Source organism: Puma concolor, chromosome B3, assembly GCF_028749965.1.
Source record: "Puma concolor isolate L17-30 chromosome B3, mPumCon1.1.hap2, whole genome shotgun sequence".
Classification (NCBI taxonomy): domain Eukaryota; kingdom Metazoa; phylum Chordata; class Mammalia; order Carnivora; family Felidae; genus Puma; species Puma concolor.
In genome coordinates, this window is record NC_141672.1 from 83391213 (window position 1) to 83414934 (window position 23722).

The 23722-nt window shown below is 36.6% G+C and overlaps 1 long non-coding RNA gene across 1 annotated transcript in view; it reads right to left on the bottom strand.

Moving 5' to 3' along the window:
* Positions 1 to 530: 530 nt before the first annotated feature.
* The window catches only part of LOC147580165 (uncharacterized), a 29746-nt gene continuing 6554 nt past the window's right edge, over positions 531 to 23722 (bottom strand). The window contains exon 3 of the long non-coding RNA XR_015251894.1: positions 531 to 651. This is a non-coding gene — a long non-coding RNA (uncharacterized LOC147580165). The remainder of the gene's footprint in view (positions 652 to 23722) is intronic.

The following is a 23722-nucleotide window of genomic DNA, read 5'->3' on the forward strand; positions in this document are numbered from 1 at the left end:
GTTTTCTCTCCCTTCTCCAGGAATATAGGAATTTTTCTATGCATCTGTGCCCTAAAAGCAAGAGGTGTTTTTTTTTTCTTTTGTTCTTTTTTTTTTTTTTTAAAGCAGTCACCATTCCCAGTGCATGGCCCAACATGAATCTTGAACTCACGACCCTGAGATCAAGACCTGAGCTGAGATCAAGAGTCAGACAGATGCTTAACCAAATGAGCCACCCAGGTTCCCCTGGAAGCACCAGGCTTTCTGCCCTTTGCCCATTGGACTAAGAGTTTTATTCCACAGGGGAGAAGGCTCTGGTGGGGCTTTGGGATTTTTCCATAGCAGTGCCTATACTACTGAGGAAGGATTTCTCTGGTCTCTTGTCCTGCCCAGTCTTTTTCCTTGGTGAGCTGTGAACGTTGGTAGAAAAGAACCTGCAAGAGGAACCCCCTTGAGTCAGCAGTTCTTAGGGATTTTATGTGCTCTTGCTACTTTACAGTGAGCCCTTAAAATTTGTTAAAAATTTTAGATGAAATCTTACTTACATGGTGCTCAGCATCTCTTCCCCACATATTCTCTTAGAACTGAGCCAGAGATCACTTCCTTTCTCTTTGGAGGGACCTGTCTCTTCTTATATTTCAGGTTACTTGGTTGCTTTGTGATGTTAGTTCTCTGCTGGATACAAGAAAAGTGATTATTTTTTGGCTTATATGGCTTTGTTATTATTGCTGGGTGTGAACGACACTTTCAAAACCCTCTTAATACACTCCCATAGATATATGACTTTAAAATATTAATAAAATATTTTGTGTTTGGGATACACTTGATATATTTTTCCTTTTCCTTTAGAAATAAAATATTTGATATGCATAGATAGTCCCCTGGTTTTATCCTCTGAGCTCCTCTGAAGCTTCTTTTTGAAAAAAAAAAAAAAGGCTATGACATTCTAAAATATTTACTGTATGCATGATTTGGAAATGAGGAGACTTTTACTAGCCTGTATTCAACTAGCTATGGCAAGCTGGAAACATCTGGGAAATTACTAGAAGAGTAATTTATAGGCACAGAAACAATAGACTTTTGAGCCTACTAGTATTTTTTGCCTGCAAAAGTCTGAGCATTGAAATCCTGCTTTAAAATATAATACAAATTGTGTCTTTGTGAATGCCGTGGCAATGTTATACACACACACACACACAAATATATATATATATATATATATATATATATATATATATATATATCTTAAGCTACCCTTGAAAACAAAGATGTTTGCCAATGACTTTAGTGAGGTAAATCCTATGTAAATAGTTCAAGAAATAAAATTACTATGATGAATGACTTACACTTAAGAAGTAGCCATGGTAGATATGCTGTATATTAACTTTTTAGTAAGTGGGATTGCTCTGAACAGTTTAAATTTGTTAGTCCTCTGATGGTGATGTGCTTGGAAAACGATTTTCTGTAATATTAGCAATTTATTCTGTTACATTATATAAGAAGTATTTTTATTATTTTTAACTACAGTAGGCCAACAGGATATTGTATAAATTATTTAATAAGATTATCTGGCAGATCTTTAGCATAATATGACCAATGTACATTTATCCTCCCTTTGCAGAAAAATAATGGGTTGACTAGTTTTGACAGTTTGACTTCTCATGTGAAGTTTTGAAGATGAAGCATTACATACATTATTTTAATCCTTTTCTAGAAGTTTATCATTGATGTAGAATAATACAAGATGATGCAAATCACAGGGGAAATAAGATATGAGTTAAGATAAATACATGTGTGACGGAAATATTAACTTCCAGGAATTGAAAGCGTATTCTTATTGGCATGAGAACACTTCATTTTTCCATTTTGTGGCTTTTAAACCATGAGGAACTCACAGTAAGGGAATTACCAATTTAAAAATTGGTTTGTAAAAAATAAAAAATAGGGGCGCCTGGGTGGCGCAGTCGGTTAAGCGTCCGACTTCAGCCAGGTCACGATCTCGCGGTCCGTGAGTTCGAGCCCCGCGTCGGGCTCTGGGCTGATGGCTCAGAGCCTGGAGCCTGTTTCCGATTCTGTGTCTCCCTCTCTCTCTGCCCCTCCCCCGTTCATGCTCTGTCTCTCTCTGTCCCAAAAATAAATAAACGTTGAAAAAAAAAAAAAAAATTAAAAAAAAAAAATAAATAAAAATAAAAATAAAAAATAAAAATTGGTTTGTAGATTTTATTAATCTTGCTCTTTTTGAGGCTGCCATTAATTATTGTTAAATATTTGAATAAATTGTATTTATCATAAATTAGACTCAAGGCCTAATTATGCATTCCCATGAAGGATGCAATTAAAAATGTGAAAGGAAACAAAAACAACAGCTTAATAAAATCAGCAGAACTAATTTGCATTTCTGAGTGGATAAATAGACATTAGAAAAGGGAAAATTTTCTTTGTGATCAGATCAAAGTGAAAAAAATCAAAATTCCCTTTACAAGTGCAAAAAAGTATAATTTTCACTTAGGGTATTTCTGCAGAATTCAGAGTCTATATATCAGACATGTGTCTATAGCCACAATTCTTATCTGGGAGTGGACTGTGATATGATTCAATGGGCAAAATATTTATAGAATAACAAAAATGAAGTTGTCTCCTGTGTATCAAATGTCAGCAGTATCCCCTAATCATTGTGATAACCAAAAACAAGCAAACAAACAAAAAAACCATTCCACAAATTTGCAACGTACCCCTTGGAAGCAATACTGCTCGCTGAGATCCATAGGCTTACCGTCACGAGGCCAAAGAACTGGCAATGGCCAATATCTTCACATTTTTGAACTTGAAAAATAGATATACTAGTAGTGACTGACTTAGCAGAACTTGGAAAGCTGACCTGAAGCCGGCAGGCAGGAAAATTGATAAATCATTACATAAACAATAAATATAAAGACACAAGAATTTGTGACCATATGTCAATGTAGGGCTGAAAGCAAGATGATACACACATCTGTTTTAAGACTGGAGGCGCTGACTGAAAAACATAAGTGAGTATCTCCACCTGAACAAGACATCTCATTTCTAACTCTTGATTCCATTTGGTTTCCAAAATCCTAGCGGCCGGTACTGTACCCTCTGGTCAATGACTTACAGGATTCTTCTCAGGGACTCTCAAGAGCCTACAAAGAGCTAAACCTAATGGGGTTTACCTGGTAAAGCAAATCAGTCAGATGATGATTCAGTAAAACTCTGCTTCAGTCTTACAAGCAAACCCTGTTCTGAAGCTCAGATCTTCAAATCAATTTATACACCCCATGCTTAGAGATGAGTGTGAAATCAAGCACCACACGACATTTGAGGAAAGCCTTCCATGCCAAAGCTGGAGACTCAAATAAACAAACTAAAAAAAGCAACCTGGGGGGGGGGGGGGAAGAGAACTAAACTGGGGTAAGAAGACTCTAAAGAATGATCACTTGTATCCCTTACAAAATAAAATACTGCATTCCTCAAGTACATACCAGGTTGCTATAGAAAGGAAGACCAGAGACAAAAAGAGTTAATGAAAAGTAATAAAGTAAGAAGATAAGTTAAAAAGTTAGAAGAGTTTTTTAGGAAGAGGGAAGATGGTGGCATAGGAGGATGCTGGGCTCACCGCTTCCTGCTGACCACTTAGATTCCACCCACATCTGCCTAAATAACCCAGAAAACCACCACAAGACTAGCAGAATGGACTCTCCGGAGCCAAGCATAGACAAGAGGCCCACGGAAGAGGGTAGGAAGGGTGGAGAGGTGGTCCGAGCTACATGGACTGGCGGGAGGGAGCCAGGGTGGTGGAGGGGCAGCCCTCCCAGCAAGGCAGAGCCCCCGAGTCTGGCTTGCAAAAGTGGAGGGGCTGGCTGGAGTGAGTTCTGACAGCCAGTGGGACTTAACATGTGGAATATTATAAGTCAACAGCTCTGCTCGGAGAGCAGGAGGGCTAGAGGACAATGGAAGGGAGAGGTGTTGAGCCCTGGAGGACAGAGCTCAGCTCGGAGGGGAACAAAGGCGCTGGGAAGCACCATCTCCCTCTCCCATCCCCCAGCCAAAATCCCAAAGGGAACCATTTCCCCTCAGGGAACTTGCTTGCACCAAAGCTGTGCTTCTGTGGATCCATCCCTCTGACGGGTCTGCCTCCCTCCTGGTGCCAGTGCTGAAGGGCCCCACCCAAAGAAGACCACCAAAGGCAAAGCAAACTGAGTCTGCCCCTCCCGCCCCTGTGCACCTTGCAGATCCACCCCGGCTAATATGCCAGATCTCATTGAAGCGGCACCACAAGCCTGGCAGTGTGCAAGTAGCCCAGACGGGCCACATCACTCCACAGTGAGTCCTGCCCCTGGGAGAGGGGAAGATAAGGCACACACCAATCTGACTGTGGCCCCAGCAGTGGGCTGGGGGAAGACATCAGGTCTGACTGCGGCCCTGCCCACCAACGCAAGTTACTCCAGACAGCACAAAGGAAGAGCCCTGCAGTTCTTCGCCACTCCAGGGACTATCCAAAATGACGAAATGGAAGAATTCTCCTCAAAAGAAACTCCAAGAAGTAGCGACAGCTAATAAATTGATCAAAAACGATTTAAGCAATATAACAGAAAATGAATTTAAAATAGTAGTCATAAAATTAATCGCTGGGCTTGAAAAAAGTATACAGAACAGAGAATCTATTGCTACAGAGATCAAGGGACTAAGAAATAGAGGAGCTAAAAAATGCTGTAAATGAGCTGCAAAATAAAATGGAGGCGACCAAAGCTCAGATTGATGAGGCAGAGGAGAGAATAGGTGAATTAGAAGATAAAATTATGGAAAAAGAGGAAGCTGAGAAAAAGAGAGATAAAAAAATCCAGGAGTATGAGGGGAGAATTAGAGAACTAAGTGACACAATTAAATGTAATAATATATGCATAATTGGGATTCCAGAGGAGGAAGAGAGAGAGAAAGGTGCTGAAGGTGTACTTGAAGAAATCATAGCTGAGAACTTCCCTGATCTGGGGAAGGAAAAAGGCATTGAAATCCAACAGGCACAGAGAACTTCTTTCAGACGTAACTTGAATCGATCTGCACGACATATCATAGTGAAGCAAAATACAAGGATAAAGAGAAAATTCTGAAAGCAGCTAGGGATAAACATGATATAACATATAAAGGGAGACCGATAAGACTAGTGACAGATCTCTCTACTGAAACTTGGCAGGCCAGAAAGGAATGGCAGGAAATCTTCAATGTGATGAACAGAAAAAATATGCAGCCGAGAATCCTTTATCCAGCAAGTCTGTCATTTACAATAGAAGGAGAGATAAAGGTCTTCCTAAACAAACAAAAACTAAAGGAATTCATCACCACTAAACCAGCCCTACAAGAGATCCTAAGGGGGATCCTGTGAGACAAAGTACCAGAGACATCACTACAAGCATGAAACCTACAGACATCACGATGACTCTAAACCCATATCTTTCTATAATAACACTGAATGTAAATGAACTAAATGCTCCAACAAAAAGACATAGGGTATCAGAATGGATAAAAAACCAAGACCCATCTATTTGCTGTCTACAAGAGACTCATTTTAGACCTGAGGACACCTTCAGATTGAAAGTGAGGGGATGGAGAGCTATCTATCATGCTACTGGAAGTCAAAAGAAAGCTGGAGTAGCCATACCTGTATCAGACAAACTAGACTTTAAATTAAAGGCTGTAACAAGAGATGAAGAAGAGCATTATATAATAATTACAGGGTCTATCCATCAGGAAGAGCTAACAATTATAAATGTCTATGCGCCCAATACGGGAGCCCCCAAATATATAAAACAATCACAAACATAAGCAACCTTATTGATAAGAATGTGGTAATTGCAGGGGACTTCAATACTCCACTTACAACATTGGATAGATCATCTAGACACAGGATCAATAAAGAAACAAGGGCCCTGAATGATACATTGGATCAGATGGACTTGACAGATATATTTAGAACTCTGCATCCCAAAGCAACAGAATATACTTTCTTCTCGAGTGCACATGGAACCTTCTCCAAGATAGATCACCTACTGGGTCACAAAACAGCCCTTCATAAGTATACAAGAATTGAGATCATACCATGCACACTTTCGGACCACAATGCTATGAAGCTTGAAATCAACCACAGGAAAAAGTCTGGAAAACCTCCAAAAGCATGGAGGTTAAAGAACACCCTACTAAAGAATGAATGAGTCAACCAGGCAATTAGAGAAGAAATTAAGAAATATATGGAAACAAATGAAAATGAAAATACAACAATCCAAATGCTTTGGGATGCAGCAAAGGCAGTCCTGAGAGGAAAATACATTGCAATCCAGGCCTATCTCAAGAAACAAGAAAAATCCCAAATACAAAATCTAACAGCACCTAAAGGAAACAGAAGCAGAACAGCAAAGACACCACAAACCCAGCAGAAGAAGAGAAATAATAAAGATCAGAGCAGAAATAAACAGTATAGAATCTAAAAAGACTGTAGAGCACATCAATGGAACCAAGAGCTGGTTTTTTGAAAAAATAAACAAAATTGATAAACCTCTAGCCAGGCTTCTCAAAAAGGAAAGGGAGATGACCCAAATAGATAAAATCATGAATTAAAATGGAATTATTACAACCAATCCCTCAGAAATACAAGCAATTATCAGGGAATACTATGAAAAATTATATGCCAACAAACTGGACGACCTGGAAGAAATGGACAAATTCCTAAACACCCACACACTTCCCAAACTCAAACAGGAAGAAATAGAAAGCTTGAAAAGACCCATAACCAGCAAAGAAATTGAATCACTTATCAAAAATCTCCCAACAAATAAGAGTTTCATCCAGGACCAGATGGCTTCCCAGGGGTATTCTACCAGACATTTAAAGCAAAGATAACACCTATCCTTCTCAAGCTATTCCAAAAAAATAGAAAGGGAAGGAAAACTTCCAGACTCATTCTATGAAGCCAGCATTACTTTGATTCCCAAACCAGACAGAGACCCAGTAAAAAAAAAAAAAACTACAGGCCAATATCCCTGATGAATATGGATGCAAAAATTCTCAATAAGATACTAGCAAATCGAATTCAACAGCATATAAAAAGAATTATTCACCATGATCAAGTGGGATTCATTCCTGGGCTGCAGGGCTGGTTCAACATTTGCAAATCAATCAATATGATACATCACATTAATAAAAGAAAAGATAAGAACCATATGATCCTGTCAATCGATGCAGAAAAAGGATTTGACAAAATTCAGCATCATTTCTTAATAAAAACCCTCGAGAAAGTCAGGATAGAAGGAACATACTTAAACATCATAAAAGCCATTTATGAAAAGCCCACAGCTAATATCATCCTCAATGGGGAAAAACTGAGAGCTTTCTCCCTGAGATCAGGAACATGACAGGGATGTCTACTCTCACCGCTGTTGTTTCACATAGTGTTGCAAGAGCTAGCATCAGCAATCAGACAACAAAAGGAAATCAAAGACATCAAAATTGGCAAAGATGAAGTTAAGCTTTCACTTTTTGCAGATGACATGATATTATACATGGAAAATCCGATAGACTCCACCAAAAGTCTGCTAGAACTGATACATGAATTCAGCAAAGTCGCAGGATACAAAATCAATGTGCATCAATCAGTTGCATTCTTATACACTAATAATGAAGCAACAGAAAGACAAATAAAGAAACTGATGCCATTCACAATTGCACCAAGAGGCATAAAATGCCTAGGAATAAACCTAGCCAAAGATGTAAAAGATCTGTATACTGAAAACTATAGAAAGCTTATGAAGGAAATTGAAAAAGATATAAAGAAATGGAAAAACATTCCGTGCTCATGGATTGGAAGAATAAATATTGTTAAAATGTCAACACTACCCAGAGCTATCTACATATTCAATGCAATCCCAATCAAAATTGCACCAGCATTCTTCTGGAAGCTAGAACAAGCAATCCTAAAATTTGTATGGAACCACAAAAGGCCCCGAATAGCCAAAGTAATTTTGAAGAAGACCAAAGCAGGAAGCATCACAATCCCAGACTTTAGCCTTTACTACAAAGCTGTAATCATCAAGACAGCATGATATTGGTACAAAAACAGACACATAGACCAATGAAATAGAATAGAAACCCCAGAACTAGACCCAAAAAAGTATGGCCAACTAATCTTTGACAAAGCAGAAAAGAATATCCAATGGAAAAAAGACAGTCTCTTTAACAAATGGTGCTGGGAGAACTGGACAGCAATATGCAGAAGGATGAAACTAGACCACTTTCTTACACCATTCACAAAAACAAACTCAAAATGGATAAAGGACCTGAATGTTAGAGAGGAAACCATCAAAACCCTAGAGGAGAAAGCAGGAAAAAACCTCTCTGACCTCAGCTGCAGCAATTTCTTATTTGACACATCCCCAAAGGCAAGGGAATTAAAAGCAAAAATGAACTATTGGGACCTCATGAAGATAAAAACCTTCTGCACAGCAAAGGAAACAATCAACAAAACTAAAAGGCAACCAACAGAATGGGAAAATATATTTGAAAATGACATATCGGACAAAGGGCTAGTATCCAAAATCTATAAAGAGCTCACCAAACTCCACACCCGAAAAACAAATAATCCAGTGAAGAAATGGGCAGAAAACATGAATAGACATTTCTCTTAAGAAGACATCCAGATGGCCAACAGGCACATGAAAAGATGCTCAACGTCGGTCCTCATCAGGGAAATACAAATCAAAACCACACTCAGAATTCACCTTACGCCAGTCAGAGTGGCTAAAATGAACAAATTAGGAGACTATAGATGTTGGCGAGGATGTGGAGAAACCTCAAAAAATTCAAAATAGACCTACCCTATGACCCAGCAATAGCACTGCTGGGAATTTACCCAAGGGATACAGGAGTGCTGATGCATAGGGGCACTTGTACCCTAATGTTTATAGCAGCACTTTCAACAATAGCCAAATTATGGAAAGAGTCTAAATGTCCATCAACTGACGAATGTTTAAACAAATTGTGGTTTATATACACAATGGAATACTACATGGCAATGAGAAAGAATGAAGTATGGCCTTTTGTAGCAAAGTGGATGGAACTGGAGAGTGTTATGCTAAGTGAAATAAGTCATACAGAGAAAGACAGATACCATATGTTTTCACTCTTATGTGGATCCTGAGAAACTTAACAGAAGTTCATGGGGAGGGGAAGAAAAAAAAAAGAGGTTAGAGAGGGAGAGAGCCAAAGCATAAGAGACTCTTAAAAACTGAGAACAAACTGAGGGTTTATGGGGGGTGGGTGATGGGCATTGAGGAGGGTACCTTTTGGGATGAGCACTGGGTGTTGTATGGAAACCAATTTGACAATATTTCATTAAAAAAAGTTAGAAGATAAAGTGAAGAAGTCACCAAAAAAGAGACCTAAAATGCAAAGGGAAAAACAATCTCCCTGAAAAGATGAGAGACTTCCATCTCTTCAGCAGTTTCAGGAAGTAAGAAAGAAATGGAGAAACGAAAACAATCCAGTAAACCATTTGAGAAGAGTAGCCTGGGAGCACTGGGGTGGCTTAACCAGTTAAGTGTCCAACTCTTGGGTTTGGCTCAGGTCATGATCTCACGGTTCGTGAGTTCAAACCCTGCATCGGACTCCGCGCTGACAGTGTAGAGCATGCTTGAGATTCTCTCCCTTTCCCTCTCTCTCTACCCCTTTCTCTCTCTCTCTCTCAAAATAAATAAATAAACTTAAAAATAAAAAAGGAGACTAGCCTGAAAAGCCTTTCCTGGATTATTCTGTTGCTCTCCAGGGGAGAGCTGGGTCTCCATGGTTCCCTTTGGGCACCTTTATTCCAGTGATGTTGCCAAGAACAAGTTAGAGGAAGTCGGTGCAACATCCAGTCCCCATTTACTGGAGAGTTTGACAAAGAGAAGATTGTCCCTTTGAAGCCTGAAGGACCAACCCAGAAGGTTTGCGGCCATTCTGATCTGCTCAGAATCAAGCTCGGTGTGTAACAACCTTCAGGAAACAGTTAGTAAATGGCTACTGACTTGAACTATTCCATGTTAATCCTACACTGTGTCTGCCTGAGAGTGGGTCTCAAGGGGTTGTTGTCTCTGGATAGTCCTTTCTGAGACTATATCTTAAACAGAAAGAGATTTAGATTTAACATACATTTTAGGCATGGTGATAGTATTTTTCTAAATAAAAAAAGAAATTCTTCTACTTGTGGATAATTTTGTTTTCTGAATTGTAAATTTACTGTATGAAAAGTTTTACAAAGGTATACAAATTAAGTGACACTTAATTTGTTAAAAAGAATAAAATTAGATTGAATTGGATATGCTCCAGAAATTGTAGGGTACCTGCAGTAGCCTTAGGTTACAAGTGCAAATACATTTCATTATAATTTTGTTCTACAATCAGTGCAGCGTACATAAATAAACTGAGTAAAGCTAGATTGTGTGATAAATATCACTTTCAATCAGTGGCACCTGAGGTCCTGTATCCTTTTGGAATCTTTTAGATGGTTGAACTTTTTAGAGATGGCTTCATCGTTTGGCATCTGCCTGTGAAGATTTAGGTCTTAAGTATAAACTTCCATAACATTGGACAAGGACAGGCTACACAGTCTCTTTCAGATACACTGAGAAAGGACCATTTGTAATCATGAATAATGGGGAAAATGATTTCTTTTGGGGGAAATCTGAAAATTGAATACTTGTAAGACTATTGCTCAGAATAAAAGGTTTTCATTTTGTAATCTAATTATAAAAATGTGAATAAATTGGATAACTACAAGGCCACAATCTGTCAATTTAGAGCACTCTGACAGGACTGTATCTCAACTTGGTTTCTGACTTTCCTTTTTCTATTTGGATGTATACATCACAATTAATCAGCCTGGGTCTTTCCCCACATTTATTTCATGTGGCAGTGTTTATTTGCATTCTTGGATGTGAACTAGACTTGGGAAATTGAATCCAGTTTGGGCTATGGAGCCAAGCAGACCATATCTGCCTTGACTTTTGAGATTTTAACTTTTGCCATTTCAGATGATTCTGTAGCTCAGAACACTCGGCAATTTTTCATTCATATGGCATCTTGGAGCTTTGGAAAGGAATCAAATGTTAGTATTTTCCCAATGAAATAAGATTTACTCCATTTTTCCTGTTCTACTTGTAGGTATAACTATAGTTGATTAGGCATGCCAATGCTGTTGTGAATGCAGAATTAGGTACACATTTTTTCAGCAAAAATTTGAGTGTCTGATTGCCATCCAGGTAGCTTTAAGTTTCTTAAAGTGACCCAGACTTCTGGCCTATCATCTCTTCCAAATCTCTCTACTTGCGCTTCCTGGCTTACTCTTTCATTTTAGATTCATTCTCTGTTTCTTTGGTGCTTGGGGAATCCTCCAACAATGGTAGCACCAACTGCTGAAGATTGAAATGTTCAGTTTAACCATGGGATTTTATTTTGTTTAATACCAAATTACTTACTGAAGATGGTGTGGTAAGTGAAATGTAGTAAGGGTAGAAGAAACTACTATCTTCGCTAATAAACACAACTCATATTTAGGGGCGCCTGGGTGGCTCAGTCATTAAAGTGTCAGACTTCAGCTCAGGTCATGATCTCGTGGTTCATGAGTTCTAGCCCCGCATCAGGCTCTGTGCTGACAGCTCAGAGCCTGGAGCCTGCTTCAGATTCTGTCTCCCTCTCTCCCTGCCCCTCTTCCACTCGTGCTCTGTCTCTCTGTCTCTGTCAAAAATAAAGAAAAACATTAAAAAATTTTTTAAACACAACTCATATTTAAAATTACTTTTAAAACACGTGCTTTTCTGCAATCTTATACTGGCTTGCATTCTCTGAAGAGAATCTAATCATCCAATATGATGTATTTCCCTGATTTCTGTGGTAAATAAATACATTTTATTTAAAATGCTACCTAATGTTTCTTATCCATTTAAAATGCCATTTTTTCCCCTTTATTTCTCCTCCTGAACTATTTTAAGACCTTACTATATGTAAACAACTAACTGGCACAATTTTTATCCTTGAGGAACTTACAGGGAGTGTGGGAAGAGATGAATGAAAATAACTACATGACAATACAAACTGCTAACATTTATGGAGATCTTACTATGTCCTGGACATTATATGAGGATAGCAGGGAATTTCATTTAATTCTCTGAATAACATTGCAGGCTAGGTTAATGTTGCTTTCACTATAACAGATGAGGAAATAGGTCCAGAGACTTTGGATTTTTGGCCTAGGTTGAAGAAACTACGTTTTCTGATTTCAAAGCAGAGGGATTTTTACACGATGACTCACAATCTCTCCAAAGACAGAAATGTGGACCCAAGATAATATATATCCTAAAAGTGATGCAGATCAAATGCACTGGGATGCAGAGAAGGGATATGGCAGGTGGGGAATGTGGGATCAGAATGGATTTGTGGAGTACCTTGGAATTAAACTGAGTCTTGAATGACATCAGGGTGTTGGGATAGGGTGTGTGGGGCGTGTGTGTGTGTGTGTGTGTGTGCGCGCGCGTCTGTGTCCGTGTGCATCTTGATTTGTAATTAACCTTCCTTAAAAATGGAAGCACAGGGGCGCCTGGGTGGCGCAGTCGGTTAAGCGTCCGACTTCAGCCAGGTCACGATCTCGCGGTCCGTGAGTTCGAGCCCCTCGTCAGGCTCTGGGCTGATGGCTCAGAGCCTGGAGCCTGTTTCCGATTCTGTGTCTCCCTCTCTCCCTGCCCCTCCCCCGTTCATGCTCTGTCTCTCTCTGTCCCAAAAATAAATAAACGTTGAAAAAAAAATAATAAAAATAAAAAAAAAATGGAAGCACATAATCAATGTGTGACTAACATTTCCAAAGAAACTATTAACCACCAAATATTTCATTGCAAAAACAATTCAGTATATTTCACAAACATTTTTTAAAAAGACTTGGAAAAGAGGTCCTTTGAGGTAATAATGAAAGATCTGAAGAGGGAGTCTTTACCTTGGTGAATAAAAGGTTAAGATTTGTTAACGTGTCAAGTTTAAATTGTCATCATAACGGGAAAAGACAGTCTACCTCTCTACTTTTAGCTCTGTACACGTTCAGTAATAAATTTAAAAATGCATACTGGAGCTCAGAAGTTGATGTTAGCAAAAATCAATTTCATTCACTTTATGCAATTTTTTGAAAAATCAAAAAATTTTGGAAAAAAGATCCAGTTTACTTAAGTCCATAAGGCTTCATAAAGATTGGGTTTACTGTTTTGCTTTTGGAGGAAGAAAAGGGAAAGTATCCGGTTATAAGATACATATATAAAATAAAATATAATATATAAATATATAGTGTTAATTATAATAATTATTAACAGTATAATAATTTTAATAATAGAAAATTATATAACATAATTATAATATAATGTCAATTATAATAATATAAAATATACCTGAAAATTCATTTAATGATGTACTATAGAAAATAATAAAAAGGTTAATTTACTAACTAGGATATTTGCTTTAAGTAACTCATTAGTGTTGTTTAATGACTTAAAAAGATCAGTACAACACAAAAGTCAAAAAACAGTGAATGATTTATATGTAATTTGGAAGCTTATGAATAATAAGAACTTGAGTAATAACCAGCTGTATCTTTTGCCAGAAGAGTAACCTGTGGTAAATTTTTAGTGTTGTATATTACCAATATACACGAAATATAATACAATAAAATAGTATAAAGAATTATATGTCCCCATCACCCAGTAATTGTTAACCTTGTTGCCAACCTTGTTTCATTTACCCCACCCCTTTCATTTTTATTTTTGATAGAATCTTTTATTTTTTTATTTAAAAAAAAATTTTTTTTTTAACGTTTATTTATTTTTGAGACAGAGAGAGACAGAGCATGAACGGGGGAGGGGCAGAGAGAGAGGGAGACACAGAATCAGAAACAGGCTCCAGGCTCTGAGCCATCAGCCCAGAGCCTGAGTGGGGCTCGAACTCACAGACTGTGAGATCGTGACCTGAGCTGAAGTCGGACGCTTAAGCCACTGAGCCACCCAGGCGCCCCTTGATAGAATCTTTTAAAAGAAATTTCAGACATCATGTTATTTCTCTCTAAATACTTAACATCATGTTATTTCTCTCTAAATGATATCAACTGAGATATAGCTTTTTTTTTTAATGTTCATTCATTTTTGAGAGAGAGAGAGAGAGAGAGAGAGAGAGAGAGAGACCCCTAGTGGGGGAGGGGCACCGAGAGGGAGACAGAGAATCCAAAGTAGGCTCCGCATTGCATTATCAGTGCAAAGCCTGATGTGGGGCTTGAACTCATGAATCATGAGATCATGACCTAGCTGAAGTCAGATGCTCAACCAACTGAGCCACCCAGGCACCCCTCAAATAACTTCTTTACCTTCTACTTTCCACAAATGGTAGTAATATGTTTAGTTATATTCAGGTAATTCAGTAATACGTTTATATTCAGGATAAGATGACTCATTTTAAAATTTCTTAGAAATGGCTTGCAATTGTCAGTATGTTATAGAATTATTTAGTGTCTCAGGTAAGTGAGTCTATAATTTTTACATACAGTAAAAATGAGGTATGTTTTAATATATAATAAAGTGGACAGATCCCAAGTATTCAAATTGGATGAGTTTTGACAATTCTACACTCTCATTTACCCATTATCCAAAACAAGACGTAGCACATTTTTGCCACCCCAGAAGGTTCCTTTATGCCCTTACCCAGTCATCTTCCCTTCCAGAGGCAACCATTCTCTGATTTTATTCAGCACACATTAGTTTTACCTGTTCTTGGATTTTATATAAATGGCTTCTTTTTCTCAAGAAAAACATTTTTAGGACTCATCCATATTTTCGCATGAACCAGTAATTCTTACCTTTTTTTTTTTTTTTTTTCTGAATAGCATTCAGTTCTATAACTGTGCCTCAATTTTTTATCAATTCTGCTGAGGAACACCTGGATTGTGTACAGTTTTTGGCTACTATGAATATAGCTTCTCTAAAAATTCTTTTCTTTCAGCCTCATTGAAGGATAATTAACAAATGAAATTGTAATATATTTAAAGTGTACAAATGTGATGATTTGATATACATTTATTTACATTGTGAAAGAATGCCCACTGTTGCATTAATTAGCACATTCATCACTTCATTCATTCATTCATTCATTCAGTGAGAATGCTTAAGTTCTAGTCTCTTAGCTAATTTTAATTATACAATATAGTAAACATTCTTTTTGTGGGTATATACTTTCATCTCTCTTGAGTTAAAACCAACGTATGATCTCTAAGATATCCTTCTGGAACTTGAGAAAATTTTGCCTACTCTAAGATTGCAAAGATATTCTTCTGGAAGGTTTAAAGTTCTAGCTTTTATGTTTAGGTTGATAATCCATTTTGAATTAATCTTGGGATATGATGTGAAGGGTCCAGGGTCTTTTTTCTTCCAGATACTTGTACAGTCTTTCCAGCACCATTTGTTGAAAAAATACTGCTTTCCCCAAAGAATCTTGTGCCTTTGTTGAAAAATCAATTCTTGTTTTCATGTAAATCTATTTATATCTCCTTCTAATAATAAACTGTCATGATTAGGTTAGGTTTAGAGCAAGTCTTGAATTCAGAAGGTGGAAATTCTTCAACTTAGTCTTTTCAAGGTTGTTTTAACTAATTTGCATTCCCAAATAAGTTTTAGAATCACTGTGTCAATTCCTTCAAAAAGTGTTGCTGGTACTTTGTTACCCTTGTGGGACTATAGATCAATTTGGGGATAATGAATATTTAATAATATGAAGTCTCCCAATCAAGAATATAGTGTCTCTTTCCACTTATTAAGATCTTTAAATTTATTAGCAATGCTTTACAGTTTTTAAGACAGAAATAATACATGTATTTGGATAAATTTATTCCAAGGAATTTGATTTTTATGCCTTTATAAATGGTGTATATTTTTTAAAATTTTGGTTTTCATTTTTTTTGGCTAGTATAGAGAAATAAAATTGCTTTTTATATTTCAACCTTATGTCTTGCAATGCATTAAATTTACTCATTAGTTCTAATAGGATCCCCCTCCCTGCCATGAATTTCTTAGGGTTTTCTATGTATTTAACCATATCATCTTGGGGGAAAAAGAATTGTTTTCTTTTTATTATCTTTCTAATATCTATGCCTTTTGTTTATTTTTCCTGTTTTATTGCACTGACTAGAACTTTCAGTAAGAACAATGTTAAAATAGTGAGAATAGACATTGGGGAGAAAGTGGTCAATCTATTGCCATTAAATTTGATGATAAGTATATGTTTTTAATAGATGTCCTTTATTATATTGAGAAAATTCTCTTATTTTTAGTTTTCTGAGAATTTCATCATAAATAAGCATTAAATTTTGTTAAATGCTTTTTATGCACCTCAATGATTTCCCATCTTATTATGTTAATGTGATAAATTCTATTGGTTTTTGAGTATTAAATCAACTTTGCATTCCTGGTATATATGCCATTAATTATGGAATATATCACCCATTTTATATATCACTGGGTTTGGTTTATTAATGTTTCATTGAGGATTTTTATGTACATCCAAAAGTGATTTTTATCTGCAATTTTATTTCCTTAAAAATTTTTTTTTGTAATTTCCTGGTCAAGTTTGTAATTTGAGCTATTATGGCCCCATAAAATGAGTTGGGAAATGTTTCTTTCCTTCTCCTCTATTTTGTGAATACTTTTGTGTAAGTTTGGCATTATTTCTTCTGAAATGTTTAGTAGAATTCGCCAGTTAGACCATATAGCCCTCAAATTTGTGTGTGTGTGTGTGTGTGTGTGTGTGTGTGTGTGGTATGTATAAAATTTTAATTCAGATTACTTCTCCTGTTTTATATAGGGCTTTTCAGATTTTCTATTTTTGTGTGTGTCAGTTTTCGTAAGTTGTATTTCTCAATGTATTTCCATTTCATCAATATTCAAAATATTGGCATATAATTGCTTAAGTATCCTCTTCTTTTTCTTTTAATGACTATAGACCATGTAGCACTATTGCCTCTTTCATTCTGGACACTAGCAATTTGCGTTTTTACTCTCTCTTTTTTTCTTGGCCAATCTTGCTAGGATTTTATAAAATGTATTAATCTCTTCGAAGAACTGACATTTAAGTTGTTTAGTTGGTGTGTTGTTTTATGTGTCCTATTTCATTAATTTCTGCTATTTTTTTTTAAATAGAGGGAAGAAAATAAAAGCAGAGATTAATGAAATAGAAAACATAAAACAACACACCAACTAAACAACTTAAATGTTAGTTCAAATTAATTTGCTGTACTTTGCCCACCTTTCTGAAATAAAAGCTGAGATCATTTATTTTAAAGATTTCTCCTTTTTCTTTTTAACATTTCTTCTTTAATCAGGAGTTCAAATCAATAAATTTCTCCCAAGCACTGACTAACTGCATCTTACAAATTTTTATCTATTTTATTTTCATAATTATTCAGTTTGAAATACTTTAAATTTTTTCCTAGTGGTTTATTCTTTATCTCATGCGTTATTTAGACATGCATACATTATTTTCCAAATAAGTTAAGATTTCCTACATATGATTTCTAATTTAATAATGTTGTAGTCAGAGAAATATTCTGTGGGATTTCATTTTCTTGACAGTTTTTAGATTTCTTTTATGACCCTGCATATGATATGTTTTGGTTATCTCATGTGCATTTCCAACAAATTAGTTTCTCAGAGTTGTTGGATGGAATGTTCTATAAATGTTAATTTGTTCAGTTTCGATGGTCGTATTGTTCAGAATTTCTATATTTTTACTTACTTTTCAATGTAGTTGGTTCTATTGGCCTAGCAATTATTGATAGATGGGTGTTAAAATCTCTAATTATCATTGTGGATTTGTGTACTTATCTTTTTGGTACTGTTCAATTTTTGGTCAATGTATTTTGAAGCTTTATCATTAAGTGCATATGTATCTAAAATTCCTATAGCTTTTTAATGAATTGGCCCTTTTATCATTTGAAAATATTTCTAAACTTGTCAATGTCTATTTTTTCTGATAGCTACAACAGCTTTTTCCACTATTTCAGTGTATATCTGTGCCTTTATTTATTTCCTCATTATATTTACACTGTGTATCTTTTTTTTTTTTTTTTTTTTTTTTTTTAAATTTTTTTTCAACGTTCATTTATTTTTGGGACAGAGAGAGACAGAGCATGAACGGGCGAGGGGCAGAGAGAGAGGGAGACACAGAATCTGAAACAGGTTCCAGGCTCCGAGCCATCAGCCCAGAGCCCGACGCGGGGCTCGAACCCACGGACCGCGAGATCGTGACCTGGCTGAAGTCGGACGCCTAACCGACTGCGCCACCCAGGCGCCCCTACACTGTGTATCTTAATGATAAGTAGTTGGGCCTTACTTTTTTTTTTTAATAAAGTTAGTTCTGTTTCATTTGTTTTTGTTTTTTGAGTTTTTTAATTAATTTTGAGGGAGAGAGAAAGAGAGCACACTTGTGTGTGGATGAGAGCAGAGGAAAAACAGAGAGAGAGAGGGAGAAAGACAATACCAAGCAGCAGAATTCTATTTAATCTCCCTCCTATTCTCTGTGATTTTATATGTTTTCTTATGTCTTATCTTAAATACATGGTTATTATTTTTGCTTTAAATTTTCAATAGTCTTAGGTTAAATATAAACACATATGTATATGCACATATTATACTTAAGTATACTGCATATTATAAATATAAGAGAATTTTATATATAAAATATATTTAAATATATACTATATAAAAATATAATATGTATTATATAATGTATTTATATGAAATAATATATAGTAATGGATATAATTAATTATAGAAGAGCAATAGATACAAGATTCATTTCCCCTTCTAATATATAATATATTATATATAATAATATATAATATGTATTTACACATATATGTAAAAATCTCTTAGATTTACCCACATAGTTACCCTTTTTGGTGATTTTTATTTTTTTTCCTTGTAGGTATAGGCTTCTATTTTGTATCATTTTCTTTAATGCTAAAAGTTTTCCTTTAGCATTTTGCATAGATTGCATTTATCAATATAAAACCTCTTGACCTTGTCTATTTGAAATATCTATTTTGCTTTTATTTATGAGGAATGTATTTGCTATATACAGCATTCTATTTAGACTTTTAGGACTTCAAAGATGTTATTCCATTGCCTTCTGCCTTTTTTTCCTGATGAGAAGTCAGCCATTATTCTTATTATCTGTTCTCTTGCATATAAGTTGTCTTTTTTTTTTTTTCTGGCTATTTTTAAGATTTTCTCCTTTTAGAGTAGTTTGACTATGTTATGCAGAGAATATATGGGTTGATATATTTCATTAATTTCAAAAACTAGCAGCCATTATCTCTTTGAAATAATTCTTTGCCCCATTCTCTCTCTCTCTCTCTCTCTCTCTGTTCTGTTTCTGGAACTTAAATGACACATATATTAGATGATTTGAAATCATTCAATAAATCTGTGACTCCCTGTTCAGTTTAGATATTTTTTTTATTTTTCTATTTCTGTTTTATTTCTGTTGCTGTTCTCCAATTCAGTGATCTTTTCTTCTGCTGTGTCCGGTATGCTCTTATGTCCAGTAAGTGAATTTTAAACTTCTTATATTGTTCTAGCATTTCTAATTAGATTTTAAAGATAGTTTTATATATCTTCTGAAAATTTCAATCTCTTCCTTCATCAACTTTCACTAGATATTATAACACATTTACCAGAATTATTTTAAAGTTCAGGATAGCTAAAGTCAATATCTGGGTTATCTGTCAGCTTGTTTCTGTCTTTTTCTTATTGGTCTCATTTTTCTACTTCTTCACATTTTAAAATTTTTATCCTATTTTAATCTATGCCAGTCTTTTGTGTTAATAACATTAGAAACTACCAGCAAAGGGCTTTCCCCTTCTTCTGTAAGGTTGCTACGATCAGTGCTGAGTCAGTCTAATCTGCAGTTGAGCTGAACACAGGCTTTGTGATAGATTCAGTTAGATCCAATTTGCCACTGGCTTCAAATACTTAGAAGTAAAGATCAGCATTTTATTTTCAGTAGGGCTTGCGATATGAGCACTGGTAATTGTCTAGAGATACTTCTGAGTTTAAAAACTCAATTCCTAACTTTTTGAGTTACTGGGAGTCGTTTTTGGTCACTGATCAGGGACGTGGTTGTTGAAGTTTGGGGTGGCTGTGGCAATTTCTTAAAGTAAGACAACAATGAATTTGCTGCATCAATTGACTCTTCCTTTCGTGAATGATTTTCTGTGATGCTGTTTGATAGCATTTTACACACAGTAGAACTTCTTTCAAAATTAAACTCAATCTTTTCAAAACTTGCCACTCCTTCATAAACAAAGTTTATGTAATATTCTAAGCCTTTTGCTGTCATTTCAATGATCTTCGCAGCATCTCCACCAGAAATAGACTTATCTCAAGAAACCACTTTCTTTGCTCATCCATAAGAAAGCAACTCCTCATCCATTACAATTTTATCATGAGGTTGCAGCCATTCAGTCACATCTTCAGGTTCCACTTCTGATTTTGGTTCTCTTGCTCTTTCCACCATATCTACACGTATTTCCTCCCCCGAAGTCTTGAACTCCCCAAAGTCATCCATGACAGTTGGGAATCAACCTCTAAACTCTTGTTCACATTGATATTTTGCCCTCTTCTCGTGAATCACAAATGTTCTTTTTTTTTTTAAAATTTTTTTTTTTTTCAACGTTTATTTATTTTTGGGACAGAGAGAGACAGAGCATGAACAGGGGAGGGGCAGAGAGAGAGGGAGACACAGAACCGGAAACAGGCTCCAGGCTCTGAGCCATCAGCCCAGAGCCCGACGCGGGGCTCGAACTCACGGACCGCGAGATCGTGACCTGGCTGAAGTCGGACGCTTAACCGACTGCGCCACCCAGGCGCCCCTCACAAATGTTCTTAATGGCATCTAGAATGGTGAATACTTTCCAGGAGGTTTTCAATTTACTTTGCCCAATCCATCAGAGGAATCACTATCTATGGCAGATAGATACATGTATGTGGATAAATATATTTCTTAAATAACAAGACTTGAAGATAAAACTTGCTCCTTGATCCATAGGCTGCAGAATGGTTATTGTGTTACCAGGCATGAGAACAACATCAATCTCACTGTGCATCTCCATCAGACCTCTTGAATGATCAGGTGCAGTGTCAATGAACAGTGATATTTTGAAAGCAATTTTTTTTCTTCTGAGCAATTATGCTCAACAGTGGGCTTAAAATATTCAGTAAACCAGGTTGTAAACAGATGTGCTGTCATCCAGGCTTTGTTGTTGCATTTCTAGAGCACAGGCAGAATAGATATGACATAATCCTTAAGGATTATGAGTTTTGGAATAGTAAATGAACATTGGCTTCCATTTAAAGTCACCAGCTGCATTAGCCTCTAAAGAGAGTCAGCCTGTCCTTTGAAGCTTTGAGGCCAAAATAAGGCTGTTTTGTCTCTATTGAAAAGCTGTTGTTTAGGGTAGCTACTTCCATTAATGACCTTAGCTAGCTGGCTCTTCTGGATAACTTGCTGCAGCTTCTACATCAGCACTTGCTGCTCTGCCTTGCACTTTATGTTACAGAGGTGGCTAACTCAACCTGTGAACCAACCTCTGCTTCCAACTTTTGTTCTGCCACTTCCCTACCTCTCTCAGCCTTCACAGACCTGAAGAGAGTTAGGGCCTTGCTCACGATTAGGCTTTGGCTTAAGGGAATGGCTTGATCTTCTATCCAGACCACTAAAACTCAAGTGAAAATCTGGCCATTTGGAGTACTCAGGCCCACTACAAGCCTGTATTGTTAACTTATCTTTGATTTTATGATGGCTCGAATGGTGATTGTTATCTTTCACAGATTTATTGTGATTATTGGGTTCAACGCCATAGAGAAGTCCTGATTAAGAATAACATGGCAGGGGGGAATGTGGGTGGCTCATCGGTTAAGTGACCGATTTCAGCTCAGGTCATGATTTCATGGTTTGTGGGTTCGAGCCCTGCGCTGGGCTCTGTGCTGACAGCTTGGAGTCCGGAACCTGCTTCAGAGTCTGTGTCTCCCTGTCTGCCCCTTCTCCACTCGGGCTCTCTATCTGTCTCAAAAATAAATAAATGTTAAAAAAATTGTTTTTAAAAAGAATAGCATGGCAGGAACTCAATAAATAAATTGCTCATTCAACTTCATTTTCTCTTCATTGTATCAAATTAGAAGAATGAGATCAGAAAATTAGAACTGTAAACGTACGATGTCAACAGTGTCAAAGTTGAGAGTTTCCTTTTGAAGCACTTGCCAACTATTGTTTGTGGCCTTTACCTTGATGGAACTGAGGTTTATCTTACAGATACCCAACCATGTGAAAGTTCCCAGAGTTATATGCTGTATGATCGGCTTCCTGTTGTTTTGTCTACTCTCCTGAAAATTCTTGCATCCTGGTTCAGACCTAACATCCCTACATGGTGGAACTATGTCTAAGGCTACATTTCTCTAACCTCTACTTTTTTCCATGGTAATTGGCCCCAGAAGAAATAAGATCTTGTGTTATCGTCAGAGTAACTTTGCAATGGCTGACAGAGTGATATCAGAACTCCATAGACAAATCTTCCCTTCGTGGGCAGTTTTACCCCTAATGAGTATCTACTCAGTACAATTAGTCATTTCAGTACCCTATATTTTAGAACTATTCATATGTTGGTTTATAAATAGCTGGCATAGAAAAGTGGTTTTGGTTTAATAATGCCCTCTATTTTTGATGACACTAAGTACCCTGTTATTCCTAGGAAAATAAATAATAATATACCTCTTACAAAATGCTAATCCCAGTCCATTATTATTAGTTCATTCAATGGGATAGGGTTGAGACAACGTGACACTTAAGTAAAAGCATGAGTGGTAATTATACTTTAAGATGTCCCATAATTAAAATAAAACCTTTATAAAAGAGAACATTTTCCATAGTTAGTTTACAACGTCTCTTGCAAGTTGTTCACTATGTCCATTTTTGCATCTCAAGTAATAAAAGCTATGGGACAATATTGTGTATCATCAATGCCTAACCACAATTACAATTGACATGTTGCTTTTACTTTCCTTCTTTATAAAAAAAGGTCCATGTACGGGAGCACAGCACTTGGGGCTACTGATACATCGTGATGGGCGGGCTGCAGAACACAGATATGGCAATCTGCTTGGCTGACTTTTGCTACACACTGGGGATCGTGGACTAGGTCTCAGCAGGTTGAGAGCTGTGCATCCATGCACTGCAGATTGCTCTGATTACAGCAGGTAGGTGGCTTGAGTGACGGAGAACTTCAGAGAGGTGGGAGTCCAACATAAAGTGATGTGTGATTTACTGGAGTTTGTGGGGACACACGCTATAATTGTATGCTTGGTATAATGTCTGATTGTTGTGTCTTTCATACCCTTGGGAGGTCAGTCCCCCATGTAAGTGATAACCCACTGGAGCTTTTGTTGTGAGCGCAATTGAAACATCTGAAATGAATAGCAACTGATTAATTGAAGCCGGTTACATTTTTGGAAAACAAATCAAAGTGATTTGCATGAATCACAATTTGTTACATAATACATTTTGAGGGCACAAATTACCTTTTTAAAGCCTAAGACACATATATACCCACTGGCACAAACAGAAATATAATAAA